Consider the following 21,365-nt stretch of genomic DNA (forward strand, 5'->3'; position numbering starts at 1 on the left):
TCAGCAGGATTACCTCAAAATGTTACTGTGTTTATCTTATATCAGCAGGTATGCAATGTCAATTTGTTTCATTACTAGTGATATTAAATTTCATTACTTGGTTAGCACATTTTATGCCAGGCTTCTTTACTGTAAAGCCATTTGATAAGTATTTGTGCTCATTAATTAATGAACAATCAAGCATCTTTTGGGGAGACACTTTGAGATTTTCACTAACCCATAAAGCTCTCTTCTCATTCATTCATTCATTCATTCATTCATGTATTTCTATCAATCAGGATTTGAGCAGAGAAGAACAAAGGATTTATTATAGGGGTATCACTTGATGCAGGAATGAGAGCTGATTACACAGTTTTGTGAGCCTTTTGTTTCTGTGCCTGGAGCTGCACTCGGAATCTCACTGGGCGGGTAGTCATGGAGGGCCAGTGGACATGAAATGAGGGAAGCAAGGATGAATTGGAACTAGTGAAGATAGAATAGAGTCCAATGGAGAATGCACTCTCATCACCTCCAAGCCTCCAAGTTGGATTTTGGAGTGTCCTGCAGGAGAAGCCAGTATCCTTCACCATGGAGCTAACCATGCATCTGGCCAAGCATCAGTGTTGCTGAGGCCAAAGATCTAGTGGTTGCTCCTACCTGAAAAGACAAGATAAGTAACAATGTGAGTGGGCTGCAACAGCATCATGCTTTTTCAACTGACCTTCTTCTGGTCATAAGGAATACTGCTGCTCATGTACTTCCATCTTACAGATCTTGTGCAAAATATCACTTCTGGGTCATGCCAACTCAGAACTCTGAGGAAAGGGAATTCTGGGACATGTAGTCACAGATTAGTCCAGTTGATATAAGACAAATCCACCATAGTATTTATAGCAGTTTGAATTCATAAATTTTTATTTTACTCAAAGGATTACTACCTATTACAATTATTAATATTTATTTTGATGCTCAAATTGTTCCAGACTTGGCTAGTGGAAACCTTTCATGCTGACTCTTGTATTCTTTTGACATTTTCCCAGCATTGAGTATTTATTTACTTTTGGATACAAAAAGATGTTACAGGATCATCTTATATTTTCCCTGTCATAATCCAAGATTTAATCCTTTCTCCAAAGAGTTTTGGTTCATTTAGTATAGAATGGCATTTAGAAACTAATATCTAGAAGACACTTGTCTTCTTTGTTACTTAGGATCACTGCTTCTAGGTCCTCTCAATAGACAAAGCTAGGAAATACAGGAAAAAGGAAGGTAGAGAAAGATTTCTTTGCCTGTTTTCCTATTAGGATGTTAGTCTTATTTTCTATTGAGTTTTTTTGTTTGTTTTTTTTCGGGTTTTTTTTTTTGCGGTACACGGGCCTCTCACTGTTGTGGCCTCTCCCGCTGTGGAGCACAGGCTCCGGACGCGCAGGCTCAGCGGCCATGGCTCACGGGCCCAGCCGCTCCGCGGCACATGGGTTCTTTCCAGACCGGGGCACGAACCTGTGTCCCCTGCATCGGCAGGCGGACTCTCAACCACTGCGCCACCAGGGAAGCCCTGTATTGAGTTTTGAGAGCTCTTTATGTATTAGGAAACTAACCCTTCATGATGAGTTATGAATAGCTCTCCTAAAATATCGTTTATGTATAGTGTTCTATTGCAATTTAGCCTGTTTTGATTTTCTCCCTCTCTTGAGGGCAGTTTTGGTTACATATATATAGTGTAATTTGGATACGTATAAAGCTGGGTTTTCGTTCTAGTGATCATGTAGAAGACAGATAACACCTTAAAATGGTTAAAGAGGGGGCAGGTATTCTTGAAAATGCATGTGAGAGAGACTTTGTGACCTCTCTGCTTATCTTAGGCAGCATCTTTAAGACAGAGTTCATGATGTGTAGGAAGACAATTTTTTAAGACTGGTTTTCATGGGAGACAAATCGAAGGTGTTTACAGTTATTTTTATTCATTATTCTGCCAACTGTTCAGAAAGGAGCTGTCCTGGGCCTCTATTCCCTTGATTTGGACCTTGATTTTTTTCCCCTCCATACATTTCTTTGTTCATTAATTCACTCTATGCATAGTTCATTCATTCATTTAAAATTCATTCATTCATTAACTAGTTCCTACAGTGGACATAAAACTGAACTACCTTTTGGACAAGCTGGAAAGTTACTGAAACTATGGTTCTTGTATTCAAGGCTTACTATGGTGTTTGAACGGCCAAAATAATATCACATGAATAACTAGAAAGTCATAGCCCAGCATCATAAATAAGCATAAAATATCTAGGACAGACTGGAGTCTAAGTTTACATGAAATATTACGTTTGTTAATTCAAAAAGGCATTGGATCCTTTTGGTGTGCCTAAAGCCTATTTTATATATGTATATACATATGTATATATATTTCATGCAAAGATTGTGACTTTTGTGCCTCAGAATTTAGGGTAGAAAAAAGAGACAGTGATTTAAGAATAGTTTGAAAATTAAAATCAGAAATCACAGGACATTAGATGTGGGATAAATGGAAGTTTTTTGAACTCAGTTTCTTGTTGTTGTTGTTTTTTTATATCTCCCTATATTTGCTTTCATGGCTTATTCTCTATTGTCTAAAGGCTGGCACCACTCACATATCAAGACCCATAGCCTTGCCTCCTGTAGAATGTCTATGTAAATATTATCACTAGCCAATTATTAATAATCATTTTCTTCCTTGCTCCGTACTCCCTTGTCTTTCTATAATATCACTTCTGAGACAATATTTCACTTATGTATTTTCATATTAGTATCCTCTCCAAGACTAACTTACTAGAAGATAGGGATTGTATCTTATTCATCTTTGTTTCCACTGCCAAGTATAGTGCCTGGTAAATAGTAGGTGCTCAATAAATGTTTGTGGGATAAATGAATGTATTAGTCTCCCATCTTAAATATTATTGGCTTTGGGGTAGTGAAAGTAAAAAATGTTCCAGTCCAATCATTTAACCTAAATTGATTTTCTTCTTCCAACTGTTAATTCAGTGGTGGGCGTGATTATCCTGGTCTTGTTAATCTAGTTCATTTGTTGGCATGGAAAAGGTGGAAAGATGAGTTTCAGATGCTGTTTTTATGCCGTCCGTCAGACATCTCCTGTCCCGTGCCATGTACAGACACATTCTGTTCACCAGCTGCTGATTTCTGTTTGTTCTCATCGTGTTGCTTCCTGGGCCAATGGTGGTGCTGATGCTACTGGTCTCTTTTCTGCAACAATGTTCCCTAATCACATCACCCAGATATAAAATGTGTTATCTATACTCCCTTCTGTCCTCCTCTGTTTTTTTTTTCCTCTAAGAAATAATGGGGAAACGCTTGCCAATGTGTATGTTTTGCAAACGTTCCCAGTCCTCATGATTTATCCCTTAGTCCCTCTTCTAAGGAGATTAGATATTCCTCAGAGATACCACCAGAATTTGGAATTGTCTCTGGTCCTTGGAGCAGATCAAAACAGCTCTCTGGGGATTTAAATTTCCATAAATTTGAAAATTGGTGTCAAAAGGTTTTAATTCTAAGCCTGTAAAGGTGAATGCAGTACGATTAATTCATTGTTGCAGCTACTAAATTCACATTTTAATTTGCTGATAAGGAAAGGCAGAAAATATTATGAAACTTAGACATATCATCTCTCACGTTAGTTATACCCTGGCTTATAAGAGGTAGTTCCATGAGACTGCCTTTATGTTACTTTTCTCCCCTCGAGTTATTAAGAACCTTGTCCCCCGAAGTCTACCTGTAATTTCTACTATCTAGACCAGTATAAACTTGAGTAGACATGGCTTCTGCCAGCATGTAAGTCTGATATACCTTCTAAACTGTGAGAAAAGGGTACATTTGGGAACTTCTCATTCAAATACTAATAAAGTCTGGGAGGGTGAGGGGAAAGACACTTGGATTCATACCTACTTCCTATCTCTATATTAAGGTTAAATCACTGTTGGCATCTATCTGTCGCCTGACCACATATTCATCCAATTTTTTTTTTCCAATTTTTAACTTATTACTTTTACCAAGAGCTCAGCAGTCAGTTGGCACAGAGGCTATGCAGAGAAAGGACAAGGTGCTGGCCCTAAAGAGCTCCAGACTCAAGGAAGGGGCAGACTTGCAAATCAGGATTTGATTGCCCTCTGCAGAGATCAGATTTTGAATGCTCTCTACAGAGCAAGCTTGTTGGAGCAAAGAGTGGGCAGCTTCTTTCCCTTAAGAGACATCAAAGAATCTTCCTCAAGGAGATGAATCCTGGGTTAAGTGTCAAAATGTATTAGTAAGGCAGAGAGGAGGTAAGTGCATAGATATGTGTATGGTGTTAGTGTGTGGATGGCTCAACAATTACAGATCTTGGGTGGCTGTGGGCTAGAAGGCATAGCAATAACTGGCATCTATTAAACACTTGGTATTACGTAGACCCTTTATTATCTTACATTTAATTCTCCCCCCAAAACATCTATGGCAGGTATTATCATCACATTGGACCCATTTTTAAAGGTAAGGAAGTGCATCTCAGGGTAGGTTTGGTAACTTCCCTAAAGTTAAGTGTACAGAAGAACCAGGATTTGTATCCAGACCATTTTTCCTACAAATTCTTTAGTCTAACAAATATATGTTAGGAGAAAGAGTTTAAGAGAGGATTGGAGATGTAGTGAGGTGAGGTGTAAGAGAGAAGCAGGTACCATATCATGAAGAGTTGTGTGGGCCTAATTAAGAATCTTGGCTTCTGTCCTGAAAGTGATAAAGTACCTCTAAAAGGCTTTAAGCCAGGAAATGGCATGATCAGATTTGCATTTAGAAAGATGTCTCTTGCTACAGGGTTCAGAAAGGCCAAGATCGTAGGCAAAGAGGCTTGTTGTTGAATTGATCCAGTGGAGACATGACAGATGAGTTTATACAGCTCATTAGTAGCAGATGAGCCACACCAAAAAGTCATCTGCTTTTATAATCATCTTGATCCTACTTCCTTTTCAGGTCTTTGGTATCAGCTGGTTCCTCTGATTCCAAGCCTTTCCTTCCAGTTTTTAATTGATTTTCTTCCAACCTGCTAAACAGCTCTTGCTTCTGAAGCCTTGTATTGAACTTCCTGTTAATTTGGCCTTGCCAAACCAGCAGTTGTCATTTTGATAATCTAATATTCACCTCACTTAAGTGACCTAATATTTGTGATCTGACTTGAATTTCTTCCTTTTAGTTTAAATTGTATATTGATAATAGATTCGGAAAGTGTGCTTTTGCATAATTCTTCTTACCTTGTAAAAATATGTATGTAATTGCACCTAGGGCCTGTACAACACAGAATCAATTTTTTCAAGAGAATGATTGTAAACTGCCATTTTGAAGATGGGAAATAAAGGAAAGGAAGCTATCAGGCCGCAGAGTTGGCCAAGGGTGAAATCTAGAAATCTAAGCCATTGGAAGGAAGTTGGCAGTAGCTGGGTAAGTCAGACTGTATTTGGAGTGTTAGGGAGCTCTGTAAAGAAAATGTTGGCTGTGACTGCTCAGGCAAAGCAATAAATCCAACCCATGAATTCCACAAAGGTCGAAAGTTCAAGAAGACTTTGGAGGATCAAAGAATAAGTCAGGGCAGCTGCCAGAAGCAGAAGACCTAGAAATTTGAACTGAGGGTGGGTGGTTTGCTTTATTTCCTCTTTTACGTTGCCTCTTAGGTATGAATTGCTGCTGTGTGCCATGGCCAGAGGATGACACAGTGTTCTCAGTGTAGTTAGATCCTCATTGCATGAGTTCTTGAGCTCAGAGACAACTGAGTCTCTTTCTAATTGCAGGACTAAGATGAGTGGTCTAGTCTGAAAATGCATGTCAAAACTGGACAGCCCAAATAAGTGGGCTGCAACCCCTAAAGACCTTTGCATAGAGCTTTGCAAAACTCTTTTTGTAGATATATATCGCACCCATGAAAATTTATTTTTATTATTATTTTTTAATATTCTCTCCCTTTTATTACTGTCAGTTCCTGGTATTTTATTATTTATTTTATTTATTTATTTATTTATTTATTGGCTGTGCCACATGGCAGGCATGTGGGATCTTAGTTCCCCGACCAGGGATTGAACCCACATTCCCTGAAGTGGAAGCATGGAGTCTTAACCACTGGACCGCCAGGGAAGTCTTTTATTTTTATTATTAATGACACTATACTAGCCTAAGGACTTGGACTCAAATATTCTGATCCAAAATCTTGTCTTTCCTTGAAAAACACTAAGCCCACAGTGATAGGAATGGCATGGGAATGTTGACTGGGTCAATGGAAATGACTCTTTGGGAATGCATTCCATCTAACTCTGTTTGCCCCTTACATATTTAGGCCTGTTCTTTCTCCTATTGAAGAACCATCTCAAGTACTAACTGCTATATACTCCCTAACAAATTTCTAGTTAGAAGTGATCTCTCTCCTCTTTGGTCTTCCGTAGCACACTTGCTTTGTATCTTTCTATGGCAGTTATCTTACCTTTCCATGTGTCATTGTTTTTCCATAATACGTCTATCCATGAATGCTCCCCTTTTCCTCTCACCCCAGACTTATTAACATACTTATTACCATATACACCACGTGTATATACACCGCGTGTCTTCAATAAATACATTGAGTGTTTCAGAAAATTCTAGCAGTGCATGATTCTTTTAGTGTTGAATTTTGGGATAAAATGTTAAAAAGAATAAAAAGAAAAGTGCAAAAATTTATTTACCAATACAAAAAAAGAGATAGAGATGTATTGATAAAAAAGTTTACCTTTGTCTTTTCCAGTCCCGTATCTGAGAAGCTTGGTACTTGCCTTTCAGTGTTTTATATGCTTACATCACACTAGCACATGCAGAATCATTCAGACACACAAAGATTTTATTTGAAATAAATTCTTGTGGCATTGAATAATATAGTAACCTTCTTTAGTTTGGCAAAGGAGTTAAGGGTGATGGGTATAAAAAGAGAAAGTAAGATAGTGGTTAGTGACGGATGGGAGAGAGGTCCTGATAAATAATTTTTATTTAAAGGATTACAGGAATTACTGCAGGAAAACAGCCAGGCCTAAAAAGCTTGGCAGGGCCTTTGAATATGGTTTTACTATCTGGGAACCCTGTGCCATATGTAGAAAATGATCAAATTGGCCAAGATTGGGTAAAAAACAGTGGATTGCCAGCTCCTACTGTAGGTCATTAAAGTCATCTGTGTAAAGCAACTATACTCAAAAAAAAATTAATTTTAAAAAAGTCATCTAAATTGCTTCTCTAAGTGAGGTGGGAATTTCTGTTTTCTCTCTGGTGGATTTGATAGTCCTTAGCCATAATTCTCAGCGTGTGGTATCGGGAATTTGCAGGTAACACACCAGATCTACTGAATCAAAATCTCTGGGGATGGGACCAGCAATCTGTGTTTACTAAACCATTAATGGTGATTCTTACGTTCATTAAAGTTTGAAAATTACTGAACTAGAAGAAAGAGAGTTAGCAAAAAAGGTTGGGCTAAGGTTGGGAAAGGAGATAAGAGGCTAGCCAGAGGAAAATTCTTTCATGGGGAAAGAATTGAAAAGAAATTAGAATGACTTTTTCCAAGCAGAAGAGCACTTCAAGTTTTTGGATAATTTGATAATTGGGAAACCAGAATTTAATGCCTCCGTATACTGCCTAACCCTACTTCTATAGCCAGAAATCTTGAGGTCTCTGGTTGGAACCAATGTGGAAAGTCTGGTTAAGTTAATTTTTATCTCATGGCCTTGGTGGTGTGGTGATAGACCAGCATTTCATCTTGCTTTCCTTCTAAGATCCTGGCCATTGATTTAATTAAAACCTAAATTTGGATGACACGGTTTCTCATAAAATAATGCTAATAGATATAAAGTGCATCCTTCTTGGTGTTAATTTCTCAAGATTGGATCTGTCCACACACTGGATGATAAGGTTGTGTTGGCAGAGTGTCCAGCCTTGGGTACTGGGGAAAAGCTTGAGGTGGAGAGAAAAGTCTTTTCTCTCCTCGTTTGGAAATCAAACAGCAGCAACAAAAATGTTGGAAACTTTAAAAAAGTTTAGTATGATAGAGTGTCAAGCAGAACTGCATAGATTCAGAAATATTTACATTTGAGAACCAGAAAGTAGTGGGAACAGAAACTCTTCTGCCTCCTCCCACCTTTTCTGTCAGCTACTCAGTCATTTCCAAATGGTTTGAAGTTTCTGTACAAGCATCTCGCTAATGACTGTAATTCATCACAGGAGGTGTTTAGTTTTGAAAATGAAATATGACTATATATTTTGGAGATTGATAGCGAGGGTTTGTTTATTGATTATACTCCTAGAGAAAAAAATAAAAGAAATATAACAGAGAAAAATGCATTTTTGAAGGTCCATCATAATAGCTAAAATAACTTGACCTGTAAAACTTCTGAGAAGCATTCTACCTGTAACTTTACATAAAAGATAAAAAATACTGATGTTGAGTTTTTAAAACACTTTTGAGAAGACCTAAAGACGTATATGCCAAAAGTAAGTAACAATGATTAAGTCAATATCATGGACACAAATTAGTGTTCTGACCATGAAGTCCCATATATTTGCTATCATCGGGCATTAGTTTTGCCTCGGAGTTTCCTAGTGCCTGTGGCAAAAAGAGAAATATGGGAAGATTCAAATTCCTTAATGAAGAACTGGTTTTACGGAAAAAGGTATAGTCTTGGATTTTATGTAGGAGGTACAAGGTCATGTAATGAATACTGCTCTCTGTAGTCATTTTTAAATAAATATAGAGGTGATTGGCATGTAATTTTTTAAAATAAGGAGATTAGGTGAATTCAAGGTCAAAGCATGTGAGGGTACAATTCAGGGAAGGTGAGTTGTTATGTGAGAAATTAAGCCAATGAACTTCACATATGTAGGCTTCTTGTGAATCTTATGTGTTAATTTAGAACTGAGAATAAGTGTATCCCTTAAACTTTCACCTCCCTAGAAAACTTTAGTTAGAAGTTCATGTAGTATCAGTCTAAAATCACTGTAATTTTTTATATGCTAATATTATATGTTATTGGCTTAATATGGCTCCATATACTTTGAAGACCAGAAGAATGCTAACTAGGTAGAGTTGTCATTATGTTAATAAGATGAAAAACTGAAGCAGTATTCTCACCCAGAAGGAAATCATTCTTGAAGGAGAGTAAACTGAAGGGACAGCACAAATTTTCCTCAGGAAAGCATCTTTAGATTTTTTTATAGCACTTTAAAAAATGCTTTAACCATGGAGAATGACAGAGAAAACTTTGACCAGAATAATTTTCCAAGTAGTGCCTCCTCCTTCGCAATAGAAATATCAAGGGTTTATTTTCACATAAATGACACTAAGCATTAATCTAACTATTAGTTTATTCACTTGGGACAGTGAGATGAATAAACAAACATAGATAGATTTGGGACTTTCAGAGAAATCTGAATCATAGGTTAAACTAATCCAATCCAACTCTTATTTCTCTTTTTAGTCCCTTAAGAATCCTACATCCTCCAAATAAGAGTAGGTTCCCCACAGATGACTTTTTTCTCCCATATACATTGAAAATCATCCACTCTTAGAAATTTAAAAAATTTAAAGAATTGTCAGCAGAATTTTTAACTTTTAATTAACTGTAACTTTATTTTTTTGAAACTAACTGAAATATTTTGTCCTGGTGATTGGAATGTTCACATTTAGTTTGCCAAACAAAAGTTTAAAAATATACTGTTAGAAATGCTGCAGGCTTTGTAAAGTGGCTTTCCACTGGTTGAATGTTACAGCAGGACCAGACGTTTATTAATTCTCTCTGCCACAGAGCTAATAGAACTGTTCTTTTAATTCAACAAACAGAAGCCTGTGTTCTTTGGATGGTTATTTTATTTCCCATGGAGTCTGCATGCTGTTGGCTAACAATCACAATGGCTATGTATCTATTTGGCTCTGGATGGCTCTACTGAAAAAAAAAAAAAAAAGCAATCTTTTAATTTGTTTTGCAATAGTTCTGAAAATATAACTTCAAAAATTCTTAGCAAAGTTTCTGGAAATGATTTATATTCCCCCCGAGACACATTTTTTAGTGTAGAACTGCTAAAATTATAAGATAAAGGCTAATTTGATCAATAACTAAAGAGTCTCACATAGTCCAAGTATTCTTCCAGTTACATTTAAGGTCCCCTTTTGAACCAAACATTGTCTTCTTTAACATATTAATTTTTAAAAATAGAAAATCATTAACTAGTCCTTTGTACCCCCATCTCCCCAAACACAGTCCATGGTTACTGCCTTATTCAGGATGATGAGTAGTTAATAGCAAACTGCTGTGATAGGATGGGGGTAGGGGGTGGTCAACTACCCAGACTCTGGGGCACAGCCCTCTCAGAGGTTCAAGTATCCTCTCTGCACTTTCAGCCATGTGATCTGGGGTGAATTACTTCATCTCTCCATGCTTTATTTTCCTTATCTATAAAGTGAGCATAAAGGTAATTGTGACTACTCCACAGGAGTGATATAAGAATTAGATTAATTTAGTTCATGGAAAAGCACCAGAGCAGTGTCTTACCAATAGTCGATGCATCCCATGAGTTGAGGTTATTATTCTCCTTGCCCTTGAGCAGCTCCCTTCCTAATACATTTCCATCCAGCTGCTTACATTTGCGTGGATGCACCTGTTTCTGTTAGGAATTCAGTGTTACTTTAAAGGAGCACTTATTTTTTTATATTTTTTATTTATTTATTTTTTTTATTTTTAAAAATTTCTCCATCAACTTTATTTTATTTTTTTTTTAACATCTTTATTGGGGTATAATTGCTTTACAATGGTGTGTTAGTTTCTGCTTTATAACAGAGTGAGTCAGTTATACATATATATATGTTCCCATATCTCTTCCCTCTTTGTCTCCCTCCCTCCCACCCTCCCTATCCCACCCCTCCAGACAGCCACAAAGAACCGAGCCGGTTTCCCTGTGCCATGCGGCTGCTTCCCACTGGCTATCTACCTTACGTTTGTTAGTATATATATGTCCATGTCTCTCTCTCGCCCTAACACACCTCACCCTTCCCCCTCCCCATATCCTCAAGTCTGTTCTCCAGTATGTCTCTGTCTTTATTCCTGTTTTACCCCTAGGTAAAAGGAGCATTTAAATGTAAGTGTCCTGAAGTTCTTCAAATCTTAACTTCCTCTGTTTGCTTTTTATCATTTTTTTATTTCTGCTTTTAAACTATTAGCTTTCATTTATTGCTTCCTGTGTCAGTTGCTCAGCCTGCAACTTTCTGATTTTAATCTGCTGCACACCAAGAAATCAGATTATCAACCCAATTGGAATTTGAAATAAATTAGGAGTAATTTGACTAGGGGGAAGCACCTGGCGTGCTCTTCCTCTGTGTAAAGCAAATTCTCTTGACCGCATGGATTTTGTACTTGGTAGGATCTGTTTTGCTTTCCAGGGAATTGTTTTGCTTTTAAAAGTGAAGGTGTTAGATAAGTTGCCTTGGAAAAAGTGAGGTGTTACACTGTTGAACTGAATTTCCTTTTGGAGTGAATGAGACAACTTACAAATTCATGAATTTAAATATTACCCTGACTGCATTTCAAATGTTCTGGCTATAGACTCACAACCTATTCCTCTGCTATAGGCAAATGGAATTGATAGGAAGCGTCACTGCAGTGATTCTCAGATTTTCCTCCCAGAACCAGCTCCAATAAAGTTTATAGAAATGCAGATTGTCTGCCCCACCCTAGACCTATTGACTCAGAACCTCCCGGGTGGGCCCAGCAATCCTTCCTGCAACAATCCCTCCAGGTTATTCTGATGCAGGCTGAATTGTGAGACTCCCCGGACCAAGGCTAGTGGAAGGCAAACCTGATTACATATTAGATTCACCTGAGGTGCTTGCAGCCCCAGAAATTAAATTATTTTAAGGTAAAAACAAAAACAGAAACAAAAACAAAACATCTGAAGAGAGTTCAAGGTAAACAGGGTTGAGACCTATTTCTCTAGACTGTGCTTTCAAGCACAAAGTAAAGTAAGTCACTTAAAACCTGTAATTTTAGCAGGCCTCCATGATTCAGAGTGCTCCCTTTTCGCATCTGTGGCACCTGAACTCCTTCACCCTAATCCTTTACTGCTTACTTCAGCCTGGAAGGCCTCTGTGAAATGCAAATGTTATCTGTGAGAGATGACATCTGGAATTAACATAGATGGATACATTTTCTCCTACAAGCAGCCCTTCTTCTGTAGCAGTGCTTCTCAAACATCAGCCCATTTCATAATACCTGGAAGACTAGTTAAACCAAAGGTTGCTATGCCCCCCTCCAGAGTTTCTAATTCTGAAGGTCTGTGGAGAGGCTCAGTAATTTGCATTTCTAACAAGTTCCAGGTGAGCTGGCGTTGCCTGTTACTGGGACTATAAAAACCAGCGCTTTGAGGAAAGAAGGGCACTGAGGAGTGGGGTTCCGAGCAGGTGAGGTTTTGCTGGATGGGGGAAGGAAAAGGCCATGCTGCTCTTCCGCAAGTGGGAGACCTGAGTAAGTGGGGGACACCCACCCCCCAGGGGGTAAAGAAGTAGAGGGGCTAGTGAATCTGAAATCAAGTGATTATTATTAGAATAGTTTAACTGATAAGATTAATTTCTGGTTTCCAAATTTTTATCTCCTGTTTTCCGAAACTTAAGGTGCAGCAAAATGTTGGTAGAAGCTTGTTTGAAAATTCAGACACTTAGGGCTCATCTTTGCGACCTCTATTCACGAAATCTCGGATGAAGCCCAGAAATAAGCGACCCGGGTAAGTTTGTTGCAAATGGTCTTTTACTTATTTATTCGTTTGGAACTCTTTATTCAGGGGAACTGAGGACCCGTATTGCTATTATTATCATGTTACTGAACATTGCTGGAGATTTAATCATAAAATAGAAATATTTTTCTGAGAGTAGTTCAAGTATACTTTTGCTTTGCTTTCAGAACGGCCTCTTCCGCTTCTAACTCCTGGTGTCTTTATTTGAAAATGGTTCCGTTTACTACTTAAAAATAATCTGAAGAGCAAATTCTTGTATATTGGACATTTTTATATGATATAACTTTCAGGTCCATCTAAATTCAGGAGACGTGAGAGATCCTTCTATAGGTCCACTATTCGCAGTTGTAGAAATCAATTCAAATAACAAGGAGCACATGGGGAAAGTGCACAGAGCTTCAGCCTAACAAATTCCAGTGACTCATCAGCTTTCCATATGATAGCTACTATATTCCTGCCTTACTGATGGAAATCTCTACAGATAGGGTTGTTGTCAACAGTTGTGATTTGCAAACATACAGCACTTATAAAAATAAAAATATCAGTGGTTGTTGTTAGGTTTTTATTTTCTTCTTCCTTTTGTAATCCCCAGTTTAGGACCCAGTGTAATACAGGATAGTAGCATGCTTATAATGAACCTCGAATCTTCCTGTACAGGAAAAAAGGTTGCTTTCCACCCTCAGTAGTAGGTGCAGTTTTCCTGAGGGTTATGAACAGGAAATGATCCCTCAAGAAATGTAGCTAGCATATTTAAATCTTTAAGCAAATTATAAAAGTCATTATAAAATCCGTTCACTGAGAAGGAAGGAGGAGTACAGTTCAAGAACCTTTAACTCTTTTAAAAACAAGTTTAGTGGAGAAATCATTGTAGCAAAATACTGCTGGAGGAAGCTCTTCTATCTAGAAATCTAATGACATCTGTCAAGAAACCATGGAAAGTATCAGCTGAGGACATTTAGAAAGAATATGAAGGAATATTTGATGTTTTAAGGGTATGTATACCTATTGTTAAACATGGAATTTTAGCCTGTATAAAATACTATGTTTCACTAAGAATTAATGCTTACAGAATGACCCATCTTGTTGGGTGACATGTTCTGGATATTTTCCTTTAAAAACGTTTCCTCATTCACTTATTTTAATAAGTCTGTATTTGTGTTAAAAGTTGTACAATTGAAATGGGCACATGGGTGGTTGCCTCAAAGTGACACTGTGTTGAGGTCACTGCCTTAAACCACACATCAGTTTGAAGGGGGCTGGCTCACATATTTGGCATTGGGAATTTATTTTCCCCCTGTGAGGAAATAGTTACGTTTATTCAGACATTCAACCTTGTCTTGATCATTGGTTCCTGTATTCAGCAGAGAGACAGCATGGGAACAGAAGTAGCTGCCTATCAGAGAAAGTTGCCAAGTTCCAGGATCCCTAGGGACATGTCTTGAGTAGAACACTCCAGAATATTTCCTGATTTCGATGCTGTAGTTAGTATTCTGCTCAGGCTGATAGGCAGTTCCTGTATTCACGCTGTAATAGGTGTTATGCTATAGAAGGCACAAAAATTGCTTCAAGCAGTATGTTTTCCTTTCTGGCATTTAGGAGGAACTAAACGTGGGGAGATGTGAAGGTCCCTCTGGATTTGCTTGTTTTCTCTAGGAGAGGGTTATTTAAGATCATGGAGTTACTTTTGTGAATGGTACCTTATAAAATAAAAGAATATTACTACCTCTTGTTCTGTTACTGTTACTCTCTTTCAGCAATAATATACTTCTGATCTTGGTGTAAATGTCATATTGTGTGAATATGCAAACATCACATCCGTCTACATATGTTCTGTTGCTTAGTAATGCTTGGCACTGGAGCACCGTGAATTTTGTGCCTAATAAGTGAGATATCCATCAGAATGAAAAATGAACTATGTTGGTCTCTTGAGTAAGATATCATTATTTCAGATTTTAGTTATGAAAAAGTAGGCTGCATTCTTGTGTGTGGTAGTATAGAAATTTGGAGGAGAATTGAATTTAGGAGTAACTTTTGTTTACTTGTTCATCAAATAAAGCTTATACCATCTAGTACTTTTCCCTAGACATGGGCCAATATTTCAAAGCATTTATTTAAAGATAGACAGATTCTGGTTATATAAAGTTTTGTTTGAAAAAATTTTACTTAAGAATCTGTAAAAATCTCCTTTTATAGTAAAACAAAATACTGTGCGCAAGAGTGACTCCTGGAATTATGCCTTGAAGATCAAGTGAATGGTCTTCATCTTCGTATAATTATTACAGTCACCCTTTTCAACCCTGAGCCCATATCCCTTTTTGTAATGTCCATTCATAGATCTGAGTTTTGAGGTTTTTGATAGGGATCCCTTTCAGCTTCAAATCAATGAATTAAAAGGTATATCTCTAGTAACACAATTTAATCTTTCTCTGAATTTGAGAGACACTGTATCTCTCTGCCCCAAATAATTAAAATGGTTTTCTCCAGTGGGGGGCTTTGAATCCACCAAACAAGGTACCAGATGTCAAACTCTCTTCAGATGCTATTCCTTCACTCCTAGATGTTGTTTTTTATTTTTATTTTTATTTTTTTTGGTACGCGGCCCTCTCACTGTTGGGACCTCTCCCGTTGCGGAGCACAGGCTCCGGACGCGCAGGCTCAGCGGCCATGGCTCACGGGCCCAGCCGCTCCGCGGCATGTGGGATCTTCCCAGAACGTGGCACGAACCCGTGTCCCCTGCATTGTCAGGCGGACTCTCAACCACTGCGCCACCCGGGAAGCCCTAGATGTTCATTTTAACACTACTGTTTTTTCAGTTCTTACCTTGTGATAAAAACCGGGGATACAAAGATTCTTAAAAATCACTCTTCTCATTTCGGAGCTCATGCTCCTGTAGGAGAGACAGACGTATACTTTAATGTTACAGTAGCTGTTACAACAGGCACCAAGAAAACACTAGATACCGCATGGTAAAAGAGGTAAGAATCGGTTCCAAAGGAGGATAAGAATCAAATGAATGCTTTTAATGCTCTCACCATGTTTTGAGTCACATCTTCTCCCAAGAGGAAGGAGTATGGAGTATTCCGACTCCACCTCAAATGAAGAGAGGGGAATTTAAAGAGACCACTAAGAATTTGAGACAAGAACCTTGCAGTTTTAGGGATGAGTACAGAGTGGAAAATTGAAATGCTAAGAGGTACACCTCAACTACCTGAGTTTTCAAGGCCATCAGTGGATCAGCTATCTACTACATCATGGGATATAGCCAATATAGGGCCACCTTAATTAATGAAGTATGTATTTTATATCCCTTACCTTAGGAGAATGCAGAATAAAAATATGATTGATGTTTTATAGCCAAGTTATTATTTGTTTGCGGTACGCGGGCCTCTCACTGCTGTGGCCTCTCCCGCCGTGGAGCACAGGCTCCGGATGCGCAGGCCCAGCGGCCACGGCTCACGGGCCCAGCCGCTCCGCGGCACGTGGGATCCTCCTGGACCGGGGCACGAACCTGCGTCGCCTGCATCGGCAGGTGGACTCCCAACCACTGCGCCACCAGGGAAGCCCCAAGTTAGTTTTACTTTAGATGAAACATGGTGCTTCTATGCCTTTGCCTGACCTCTAAATGCTGATGCCTTTCTCTTTTACTTCACACGTTGTCTCTTAGGTATTTTACTCTCTCATAGTTTCAGCTACCTACTGTGGGGTGATAGCTTTTAAGTTTTATATAAATATACTTTGGATTTATGTCTAATCACATATGTGACCTTTTCAACTCGCTATGTCATAGGTACCTCAGATGTCCAGATAAACTGTGACTAATCATTTTTTAAACCACCCTTCAGTATGCTCTTCCTTTTGTGTTAATTGTGTCATCTGAAGTAGATGACACAATTATCCACTCAGTTGCTGCCAAATCTAGAAAGGGAGTCACCCCAGGTACTTCAGTTATATACCTTCACCCCTCATGTCCTATAAATTACTACATAGTGTTAAATTTACCATCATTCCTTCCTCTTTATTGTCATTACAACTAGCATAGTTCAGACTTTCCATCACTTGCTTAGACTCTCAACAACTTGCCTGCCTCCACTCCTGTCCTATTAATTTTTTATCTTCAATAAAATATTCAGAAAGCTTTTTTTAAAAACAAAAATCTGAATATATAACTCCCTTGATTAAAAATCCTTCAGCATCTTGTTAAAATCTAAGCTTTGAAATGTAGTAAGTAATTGGTTCCTTGAATTTTCTTTTGCATATACTCTGGGCATATCTGTTGCCCTCTGCCTTTGACTTAATGCTCATGAAATACGTGAACTGTCTGCAGTTTCCACTTACATCATGCTAGATTTCCCTTCTGTGTCCCTGTTCTCATGCTATATTCTCTGCCTGGAATGCCCTCTCCACTGCTACTCATATTTTAAGATTAAACATAGCCATTAATACTGTGAAGCTTTCACTGACTGCCACATATAGGGTGGTAAAACTTACTCTGGATATTTTTATCTTGTATTATACTATCACAATATTTATAATATTGATGTGTTTGGGTCCCCTGCTGAATTGTTAGTTTTGAATCTCCAGTGCATAACAAAGTAATTGGTATATTAGAAGTATTGGATGAATGAATGATTGAATAAATGTCTGCTAATCCCACTTAATAGTTTATGCTCTGCATGTACATATTCTGTGAAGGGGCAGGCAGATGCTATTTGAAGTTGTAGGCCGCAGAGCCAGTCTAGATTGTTGATCAGATTGAATATGCTAGTTGAACGATGGGAGTGATATTTGAAGAATTATAATTTTGAAATTACTTGTGATGTGGTGAAAAAAAGATGAGTTAAGAAAAACGAGATTTTGGCAGTTGCCCGAGATGATTATATTTAAAGTGGGAGTAGAAAAGGAAATGAGTAGGTTTGAAAGATACCATCAAGAAAAAATAAGCCAGGAAAATCAAGTACAATATATCAGCTGTAAGTGGTAGTGAGGAAACAAGTCTTAAATGTTGAGAAGATTTAACCATATAACCTGTGATTTCTTCCATTGGTCTGAGTAATTGAGAAAAGATGTATAATCCCTCTGGAACTGGAAGGATCCTAGGCTATATAGAATTAACATTATTATATACGTTAAAATTTGTGGAATTGTACTTCTGCCATGATGAAGTAACTGGTATTAGTCCTGCCTTACCACTGTAAACAACTAGAAAATTAGACGAAATATATAATAACTGGTTTCAGATACTGGGCAACAGACAATACAGAACTGTGAACTCTAAGAGAAAGAAGCAAGTGAGGTGTGCTCTGAGATATTCCTGGCTTTTAGATGGATGTTTTCAGCTTTTAGAAGGAATTACTTTCCATAGTACGGGGGGCAGTTCAGGAGGTAGAGAGGGAAGAATTTGGAGAGGTTGAATGAACTTGAATTTACATAACAGAGTATCAAAGAGTTAAAAACTATGAAGGAAAAGAGTTCTAGAAAAATAGCTCTTGAAATATGCATAGGCTTGCCTTCAATCTGTTGCTGAATGGTGATGGATGTGTGTGCAGAGTGAAACCTTATGAGACAACAAATATCAAGGAATTTATAAATCAATTCCCAGAGCTCACACAAAGTTGGGAGTTTCCATCATGCAGAATAAAGAGATCTATTTGGACACCTAAGGCATTATGTAGGGTACCAGGAAGTAGGTCCAAGGTACACTTGAGTAAAGATTACTCTAAACAAGCCAAAAGAAATCTTAAAAACATATTATGGATATATCAGACTGATCCATGAGTAATTTAACTGCTTCTTACCACTAAACTTGAAACTTTCTGAAGTAACACTATAAAATCCAGATATTAAATAACAGTATTCATAAGGCCTCTTACTCAAGAGTTAGTAGGCATATAAAGAAGCATAAAATGTGATTCATAAAGAGGAAAAATCAGTTAATAGAAATATAGCCAAAGATAAAATAATTTGGAAACAAGAACTTTAAAATGTTATTAAAAATATACTCAATATTTAAATGAAAACATGACCATAATGAGAAGTTAAAACTGTCTGAAATGAAACCTCTAGAGCTGAAAAATAGAATAGTTAACATGAAAATTCGCTAGATGGGCTTACCACAGGATAGACTCTGCAGAAGAAAAGATTAATGAACTGAGAACATAGCAAAAGAAACTATTCAAACTGAAGCAAAAAGAGTAAAAAAGTTTGCAGAAATTGAATGGAATCTCAGGAGGGACAATGGCAGTTGATCTAACATATAACTGGAGTCCCAGAAGTAAAGGAGATAGGAAGGCAGAAAAAGTGTTTAGAAATAATGACCTATATTTTCCAAATTTGATGACAAGGATGAATTCACAGTTCCAAGGTGATGATGACTCTAAAAACAACAAATACAACAAAAACTTCACCAAGAATCATAATCAAATTGCTGAACCATTGATTTAAAAAAAAAATCTTAAAAATAGCAAGAGAAAGGACACATTATATTCTAGGAAACAAAAATAAGAATGAATGGAGATTTTGTCTTCTGTTTGCATTATTTTTAATGCAATGGAATAGTGCCTTCAAAATGCTAAAGAAAAAAGTGAACAAAGATATCTATAATCAGCAAAAATGTCCTTCCAAGAAAAGGTAAAAGATTTTCCAGACAATAAGATAAAGATAAGAAATTCAAAATGTGATTCTTCAGGCTGAAAACATATAATTTCAGACTGAAGCTAAATAGAGGAATGCAGGGCCACAGAATTGGAACATATTGGTAATTGTTATTTGAGGGGGGCATTCTAATTTAAAAGATAACCATTTAAAGCAAAAAATAAATGTGGTTTAAATACACATAGAAGAAAATATAAGATTAGAAATATACTGCTGTAAGGATCTTATACATAACATAATACAATCTTAATTGAAGGTAGATTCTGACAAGTTAAAGAAACTTATTGTAAATTCTCCATAACCTTCTAAAAATAAAACACTGAGGTATAGCTAATAATCCAATAGAGATAAAATGAAATATATATTCATCCCTAAAAGAAAGCTGGAGAAAAGAAGAAACAAGAGAATGAACACAGATAAAACAAATAACAAGATACCAAGAAAATATCGATCATAAGGAAGGTGAAGTGATTGTATTGATATCAGAAAGGCAGACTTTAAAACAAAGAATATTACTAGAAATAAAAGGACCATTTATAATTATAAGGAGTCAATGCATCAAAAAGACAATCCCAAATGTATGCATTTAATTACAAGGCTTCAAAATAGTGAAACAAAAACTGATAGAAAAGGAGAAATACACAAATTTTAGTTGATTTAAACACTCTAATTGATAGAACAAATAGACAAAGTCATATTTAGATTTGGAAAGCTAAAACTGCACTACAAACCAACTTTTCTTTATTTTTAAGAGTACTTTATCCCAAAGCAGCAGAATATATGTTGGGTGCAAATGGAAAATTTATAAAAATTGACCACATTCTGGGCCACAAGGCAAGTTTTAATAAAGTTGAAAGTATTATTCATAGAATATGTTCTCTGATCAAAACTGAATTAAATTAGAAATCAATAATATTATTTAGATCATGGGACAATGAAAAACAATGAAAACAATGAAAAACATTCTTTATAAATGCCTTAGGTCAAATAACAGATCAAAAGGAATATCAGTATGAATTTAGAAATGATTTGAACTTCATGAAAATGAAAACAATAACTTTATGACCCAACTAAAACAATAACTATGACACAACTAAAGAAGTTGCTTAGAGGAAAATATATAGAATTAAATGCTTTGTTAGAAAAAAAATAAGTCTAAAATCAGTGTTCTAAGCATTTTCCTAAAGTTAGAAAAATACAAATTAACCCAAAAATAAATAGAATGGAGGCTATAATACAGATGAAATTGTAAATAAAAAAAATAATAAAATGGAAAATAGAAAATCAGTGAAAATAAAATTTGGCTCTTTGAAAAAAATCAATAAATTTTATAAATCTCTAGAGTGATCAATTTGATAAGTAAATATGACATTTTTATGCCAATGTTTAAAAGACACTTAGATGAAATAGAAAAATTCTTTTAAAAGAACACAAGCAAAACTGACTCAAAAAAAAAATTAATGAATAGCTAATAGCGGAGTGGAATTTGTAATAGGAATTCTCCTTGTGGAAATATTTTCAATCTTAGATAGCATCACTGATGAATCCTATCAAAAGTTTAAGGAAGAAGTAATACCAGTCCTACACATTTTCTTCAGAAACAGAAGTTAATACTTACCAGGTCAATTTATGAAGGAGGTATTACCCTGGTACCAAAACTAGGCAAAGACATAAGAAGAGAAAAATGGAGTCTGCTATCCCTATGAACTTAGATGCAAAAATCTTTAGATATTAGAACATCAAATCTAGTAGGATAAAGGGGGGAAAAAGATGATTATCTCAATAGGTGCGGTTGACCCTTTCCCAGCACAGTTACCATATTACCAAGTGTGATTTAAAGAGACTACCTTGAAAGGAGCCAGAGAACAATACTTTATACACAGAGAAAAAGCAATATGAAAGGTGGCTGACCACTCTTCAGAAACAATGAAGATCGGAAG

Source organism: Lipotes vexillifer, unplaced genomic scaffold (genome assembly GCF_000442215.2).
Source record: "Lipotes vexillifer unplaced genomic scaffold, Lipotes_vexillifer_v1.1 scaffold335, whole genome shotgun sequence".
In the NCBI taxonomy this organism is placed as follows: domain Eukaryota; kingdom Metazoa; phylum Chordata; class Mammalia; order Artiodactyla; family Lipotidae; genus Lipotes; species Lipotes vexillifer.